The sequence below is a fragment of the Pelodiscus sinensis genome, unplaced genomic scaffold (genome assembly GCF_049634645.1).
Source record: "Pelodiscus sinensis isolate JC-2024 unplaced genomic scaffold, ASM4963464v1 ctg35, whole genome shotgun sequence".
NCBI classification, from domain to species: domain Eukaryota; kingdom Metazoa; phylum Chordata; order Testudines; family Trionychidae; genus Pelodiscus; species Pelodiscus sinensis.
The window spans coordinates 6,423,244-6,429,850 of record NW_027465908.1 but is presented as its reverse complement, the minus strand read 5'-3'; positions in this window follow the sequence as shown (position 1 = coordinate 6,429,850).

Genomic DNA, 6,607 nt, shown 5'->3' with positions numbered 1-6,607 from the left:
AGGGGTTCCAGCCAGAAGGTCCTGTGTAAGAAGGGAAACTGAGGCACACCACCATTTGGTTGGGGAGGCCTGTGATGCCCTCAGTGATGTTACTGGCATCACTTCCTGCATCAATTTTGCGTTGGGGCTGTCACATTACTGAATTGGAGGGAAGCAGCTAGATCGCTGCTGCACCCCTAGGTGGGGGTGTTGGCCCCAGAAATTGGTATGAAAGGGAGCCATGTGGGGTATTGAATGGGAGCTTATTGTTTGTTGATCTTATGTATGCTATTTATGTGAGTGTATAATGTCTGTGTGTGTAGGTAGGAATCTGTAATCTGTGTGGAAGCTGAATATTTCTGTGAATGTGGTTAAGCATCGCTATGGACAGGCTGAGTAGTGAAGCCCTGTGGGACAATGGCTCTCAATAGGCTATGGACACACCCAAAGAATGGGGTTTGTCACCTGAGAGCAGCCAGCAGAGAACATAGAGATTGGCCTCTGACCAGGTGACTCGCTGCATACAAGAAGAGGCCAGGAAGGAGGTATAAAGAGGAACCTTTGTTGGGTCGGGGCTAATTACCCACAGAGAAATCTATGGGGGGCTGCACACAAGTGAGAAACAGCCCCCCTCCCCTGCCCAGCGTGGGCCCCCAATGCAGGGGGGAGCCCTGACCTTCAGGGGCCGGATCCCCGCCAGCCGGGGCTGCATCTGGCCCCTGCGCCTAAGGTTCCCCACCCCTGCCATTGGGATCTGCACTGGATGGGAGTCTCCCTGGGAAGGGCCCAGGGCAGGGCTGTGAGGCGCTGTGGTTTCTGTGGCTTCTCTGCCTGGCTCCCTGGCTGAAGGGCACCGGCAGCCCGAGTTCAGGCTCTGGGGGAAGCGGCGCGACGGGGAGACCCCTTGGTCTGATCCAGCTACAGCAGGTCCCCGAGGTGAGCCCCCGTCTGGCCTCTCTGCCCTGGCCGGCTGGTTTCCTCCTTTGCTGCCCTGGTCCCGTGTGTGACCTCGCCTGGTCCTGGCTGCTGGGCGGGTTGTTCAGTCTTCAGTCTGCACCATGACACTCCCCGTCTCTGGGCTGGAATCTTCTCTGTTGGGTCGCTGGGTCCAGACTGCGCCTGATTCTGAGGTGACGGCAACTTCTCCCGCCTCAAAGCCTGTGGCCTCCAAACTCCCCTCTGGAAGAGCTTCCCTTAGGGCAGGGCGGCCTAGTGGCCGGAGTCTGTAACTGGCCCCTTTCCTAAGGGCAGTGTGGCCCAATGGCCAGTGTCAGTACCTTGCCCCTTTCCTAAGGGCAGTGTGGCCCAATGGCCAGTGTCAGTACATTGCCCCTTTTCTAAGGGCAGTGTGGCCCAATGGCCAGTGTCGGTACCTTGCCCCTTTAGTCAGGGCAGTGCAGCCCAATGGCTACAGTGCATAATCTGGCCCTGACTCACTGGGCTGTGCAGGCCTCTGTCCAGGGACAGGAGATGGGGGAGGGGAGGTTCTATCCCCCGCGGGGGGGAGGGGCAGTTCCTCCTTCTCCCCTGGTGCTCGGTCCAGGGCCGGGTCGGGTCCATGGCTCCAGTCCCGGCATGAGCAGGAAAAGCTCCGACTGATGCTCCTACTCCCGCTGGCAGCTCCTTCCCTGCAGGCAACACCGGCCCTGGAGCCAAGCTGGGGGTGGGGGAGCTGGTGCATCCCCGTGGTCGGGCTCCTCCTGTCCCAAGACAGCAAGGGCCTGTCATATGCGGGGCCCGGGACCCAGGGGGCAGTGGGGGCTTGGCCCTGGGCGGCGCCTCTCTAGGGCCCCCAGGGCCAGACCCCTCTGGCCTATCACTGCAGGAGCTGCTACCGCCTCCCCCCCCCATGCCAGCTGTTCCCCCAAAGCATCCGGCTGCCCCAGGGCTCCCATTCAGGGTCCCAGGTGTCCAGTGTTTGACCAGACAGTCCAGTTTTTGGGCCCCCTGCCCAGTGAGAACAGTCAGAACTCACCGGGCATGAGCAATGTCAGGACTTTCTGGTTTTCCAGCTGGGCGCCCGACGGAAGCCTGGCGGGGTAGGGGGAGTGCCTGGGAGAGGGGCACGAGACAGGCAGCGCCCCGGGATCTGTGTGTACCTGGGCCAGCCCCGCTCCTCACTGGCCGTTCCCCCCTTGGCCAGACCCGCTCCCCCCAACTCCATCCCAATTAGCCCCCCCCCCTTCAGGCTGGCTGGTCCCTTCCCTCCCCTCACCGCTCCTAGTTCTCCCCTCGTCAGCCCTGCTCCTCCCGACCTCCTCCCAGCCAGCCCTGCTTCCCACTGGCTGGTCTTCTCCGCCCCCGATCTCCCCGCGCCAGCCCCGTTCCCCCATCCCCATCCCAGCCTCACTCCCCTCCCAGCCAGTCCCCCCCTTCCCGTTCTGAGATCACGTGTGTCTGGGAGGTTTTTCAAACCCATCTGGTAACCCTACCAGGGGACAAGGAGGGGCCCAGGGCCAGAAAGGAACCTGGCTGGAGCCCAGGCCGGATCATGGGTCCTTATCGTCCCCGGGTCTCCGCTGAGCCAGGAGAAGATGAGCTGGGCCCAAGTCTGGCTCAGGCCCGGCTCTGACTCTGTCCTCCCCAGGGGTCACTCCCAGCCCACAGCCCTGCCGCTGCCGCCCTGCAGCCTGTGGGAGCCGCCTGCTCACCCCGGGGCCAGAGAGGCTCAGAGGTCACTCACCTCCCATGCCGGGTGCGGGGGGGCAATTACAACCGGGCTCTGATGCTCCCTGGGGCCTTGGCTCCCTTGGGACACTCTGGGTGCGATGCAGGAGCTGACACGCTGGGAGGGGGGGGGGGCAGGTCAATAGACCCGAGCCCAGGCTGTGCCAACGAGCCCCCATCCCCATCCCCGGGGCTGGGCCCTGGTGCTCAGGGGAGCGAGTCGGATCCATGGGGCCTGGCTCTTGGGAAGGGCCTTGTCTCTCCAGGCTAGGGCAATGTGGATGGATCCCATAGAGGGGGAGGGGGAAGTTGTGAGGGGGAGGGGATGGGATTTGAGGTTCTTGTTCCCAGAACCAGCCAGGCCCTGAGATCAACTTCCACTCCCAGCCCTGACCCTGGAGGGGGAAGGGCCCAACACAGCCCTGCCCAAGGGTCCCCAGTCTCCCCTTCCCCGCCCCCACCCCCCCAGTGCTAAAGGAAAACAGCCTCCCCCTGCTCGCCCATGCTCACCTCCCCGCTGTCTGAGCGCCCGTGTGGGGCTCTGCCCGCAGGTCCCCCCGCAGGGCCGGCCCGAGGCCAGACCCCGCCGTGCGGAGCCTGCAAAGGAAGAGGAGACGGGGTCACCGCTGGGAAACCTCCTCCCTCTCCATGGCCCCCTGCTCAGCCAAACAGCAGTGAGACTGGGAGAGGGGGCGGCCGAGAGGTCTCGGGGGACGTCCCAAGGGCTGGCCCAGGTCACCCCCGAGGGGTCGGTCTCAGAGCGATTCCAGCCCCCCCTCTTTGGGGGGCTCCCACACAGCCAGAAAGGGCTGGGGAGGGGGGGTGTTTCTGAGGCTGCCCTGCCTTGCAGCTGATGTCAGGGAATCTCCATGAGCTCAGCCCCCCCCAGGCCTTTGTGGCATCACCATCCCCTCCCCCCACACGGCTGGTGTCCTGCCCCCAGCCAGCACCTTGGGACACTTGGACAATCAGAGCCCAGAGCTGTACAACCAGCCACAGCCCAACCACTGCTCATGGGCACCGTCAGCAAGTGTGTGAGCAGCCCTGCCCCTTAGAGAGACTCGGGAACTGCCCAGAGACAGGTAGGGAGAGAAACAGCTTGAGCACCACCTCCTGCCGACACACACACACCTCCCCCGCAAGCCCTGCTGGTCTGGGACTGATCCGTCTGGTCTGGAATCACAGAACAGTAGAATGGGAAGGGACATTGAGAAGCCATCAAGTCCAGTTCCCTGCCCTCACGGCAGGACCCAGCTCCGTCTAGATCATCCCTGACAGGTGTCTGTGCAACCTGCTCTGAAATATCCCCAGTGATGGAGATTCCGCAACCTCCCCAGGCAATTTGTTCCAGTGTTTCACAACACTGACAGGAAGTTTTCCCAACAGGCAGAAACATTTTCCAAATGTCCAACCTAAACCTCCCTTGCTGCAGTTTCAGCCCATTGCTCCTTGTCCTGTCCTCAGAGGCCAAGGGGAACAGTTTGTCTCCCTCCTCCTTGGGACACCCTTTTAGATACGTGAAAACCGCTCTCATGTCCCCTCTCAGTCTTCTCCTTTCCAGACTAAACAAGCCCAGTTCTTTCACTCTCATGTTTTCTAAACTGTTCCACATTTTTGTTGCTCTTCTCCAGGCCTTCCCCAATTTCTCCAATTCATTCCTGAAACATGGTGCCCAGAGCTGGAGACACGACTCCAAGTGAGGCCTAATCCGCGAAGAGCAGAGCGGAATTCTGACTTCTCCTGTCTTGCTCACCACACTCCTGTTAGTGCCTCCCAGAATCACGGTTGCTTTTTTTTGCAAGTGTCACACTTTCGACTCCTATTTAGCTTGTGGTCCACTCTGAGCCCTAGATCCCTTTCTGCAGGACTCCTTCCTAGAGAGTCACTTCCTGTTCTGTGTGTGTGACGTGGATTGTCCCTTCCGAAGTGGAGCACTTTGCATTTGTCTTTATTAAGCTTCATCCTATTTACCTCAGACCATTTTTCCAGTTTGTCCAGATCACTTTGAATTCTGACCCTTCCTCCAAAGCACTTGCCACCCCTCCCAGCTTCGTGTCATCTGCAAACTTAATAAGCGCCCTCTCCATGCCAATATCTAAATCACTGATGGAGATTGAACAGAGCCGTCCCAGAACAGACCCCTGCAGAGCCCCACGTGTTAGGCCCTTCCAGCATGGCTGGGAACCATTAATAACGACTCACCGAGAACAGTTTTAAAGAGAACAAAAGGCCGCGAGTCTCCCCTGTCAGTAACCACCCACTCGACCAATCCGCAGCGAGACTTGGAGCTCCAAGGCAGCAGGGGGAGGGGAGAGGGCTCAACAGATGTCCGAAAGGATGGGCCAGGTCACCTCCGGCTCCCAGCGCTCTGCCAGCTCAGCTCTGAGTGAGGCCTCCGACCGCCCCAACACCCACCCACCGTGCTTGGTGGGGCAGGGAAAGGGGGGAAGACGCAGAAAAAGGCGAGACAGAGGGAGGGGAGGGGGCAAAGGGGAACCAAACTGAGCAGGCTCCAAACCTCTCTGAGGCTCCCACTGTCTCTCCGGGTCCGGCACTGCCGGCCGCAGGGAAGTAGAAAACGCCAATGAGGCTCCTCTTGCCCCCGCCCCTCGGTCCCAATTCTCCATCTGGCCCCCGCAGAGACCCTGGGAAGGGGCCGCGCTGCTGCCAAACCGCGGGAATCTCTGAGCTTGCCCCGGCCTTGCGCCTCTGTCCTGAGTGGCTGTTGTCAGAGTCTCTCTGGGAGGTCATCCCTGTCCCCGATAGGCTGAGGTCCTGCCACAGGCCTTTGCTCCACCTCCCCCTCCCCTGCAAGGCTGATGACCTGGCCCTGGCCGGCCCCTCTGGGTGTTTGAGGGGTTCCCCTGGAGCCCCACTGAATGGCAGCTGGGTCTGGGGCCGAGCGGGCTGGCCACTAATGCCCCAGGGGCTGCTCCCTCGGCCCCACCCAGCTTGTCGGTCCTTAGCAGAGTGCAAGGCCAGACAAGCCCATTTGTGGGTCAGTAAAGGTTGCCCCTCCCTCAGCACCTCAGACGTTAGGCCACTGTAACTGGGGGAGGGGGGAATTGTTAACAGGACTGGTGTAAGCACTAGCATGGACACTATAAAGGACCCTTCTCTTCCTAGACTTTAATGTTGGTCCTGAGCTGGAATCAGCTCCTGCTAGAAACTCTTTCACACAGGTGGGACCGACTCCCTGGTAGTTTTTTCCTTCCCTCATATTAACGACAGTTGATATATTGGCAAAGCACCTCTAGCTTGTCTCATCAGCAGCACTCAACCTACTTTCCAAAGGAAAGAAGGTTCATTATCCCCATTCTGCAGATGGGGAAACTGAGGCACAGAAAGGGACAGTGTCTTGCCCAAAGTCACCCCACTGGAAAGTGGTAGACCCAGGTCTGTTGAATCCCAATCCAGGGCTGGACATGTACCCCTCGATCAGGAAGTACCATATTAGTGTCCCTCTCAGCATGGGTTCTTCAGCATCTAGAGGCTGGTGACTTATAATAAAGGGCCCTGGAGGAACAGGAAAACATTCAGAGCCAGGGACCATGGATGACAAAGCCCAGGCAATGGGTCCATAGGAGGAGCAACTAAGAGCATCAGGCTGCCCAGCTTAGGGACGAGGCAGCTACCAAGGGATCTGAGGGGCGTCTAGCAAAGAACGAAAGGTGCAGAAACACGTGGCTAGAGAAGTGGGATTGACCTGTTCCCACAATACAATCCAACAGCACAGAGGGAGCAGGGGTGTCAGCGGATGAAGCTAGTTATGCTTATAAGAAGCACACGGGATCTTTTTCAGGGGAGAAGGCAACACACTGTGTTAATTGAGAATATACTAGAGAAGCAGTGAGCATCTGCTTTATAAAGCCAGACACATACACTGTGGCCATGTCTACACTACGAGTTTTCTCTGCAAAAAATATACTACTAAGGGACTCATTTGCATGAGCCACAATCT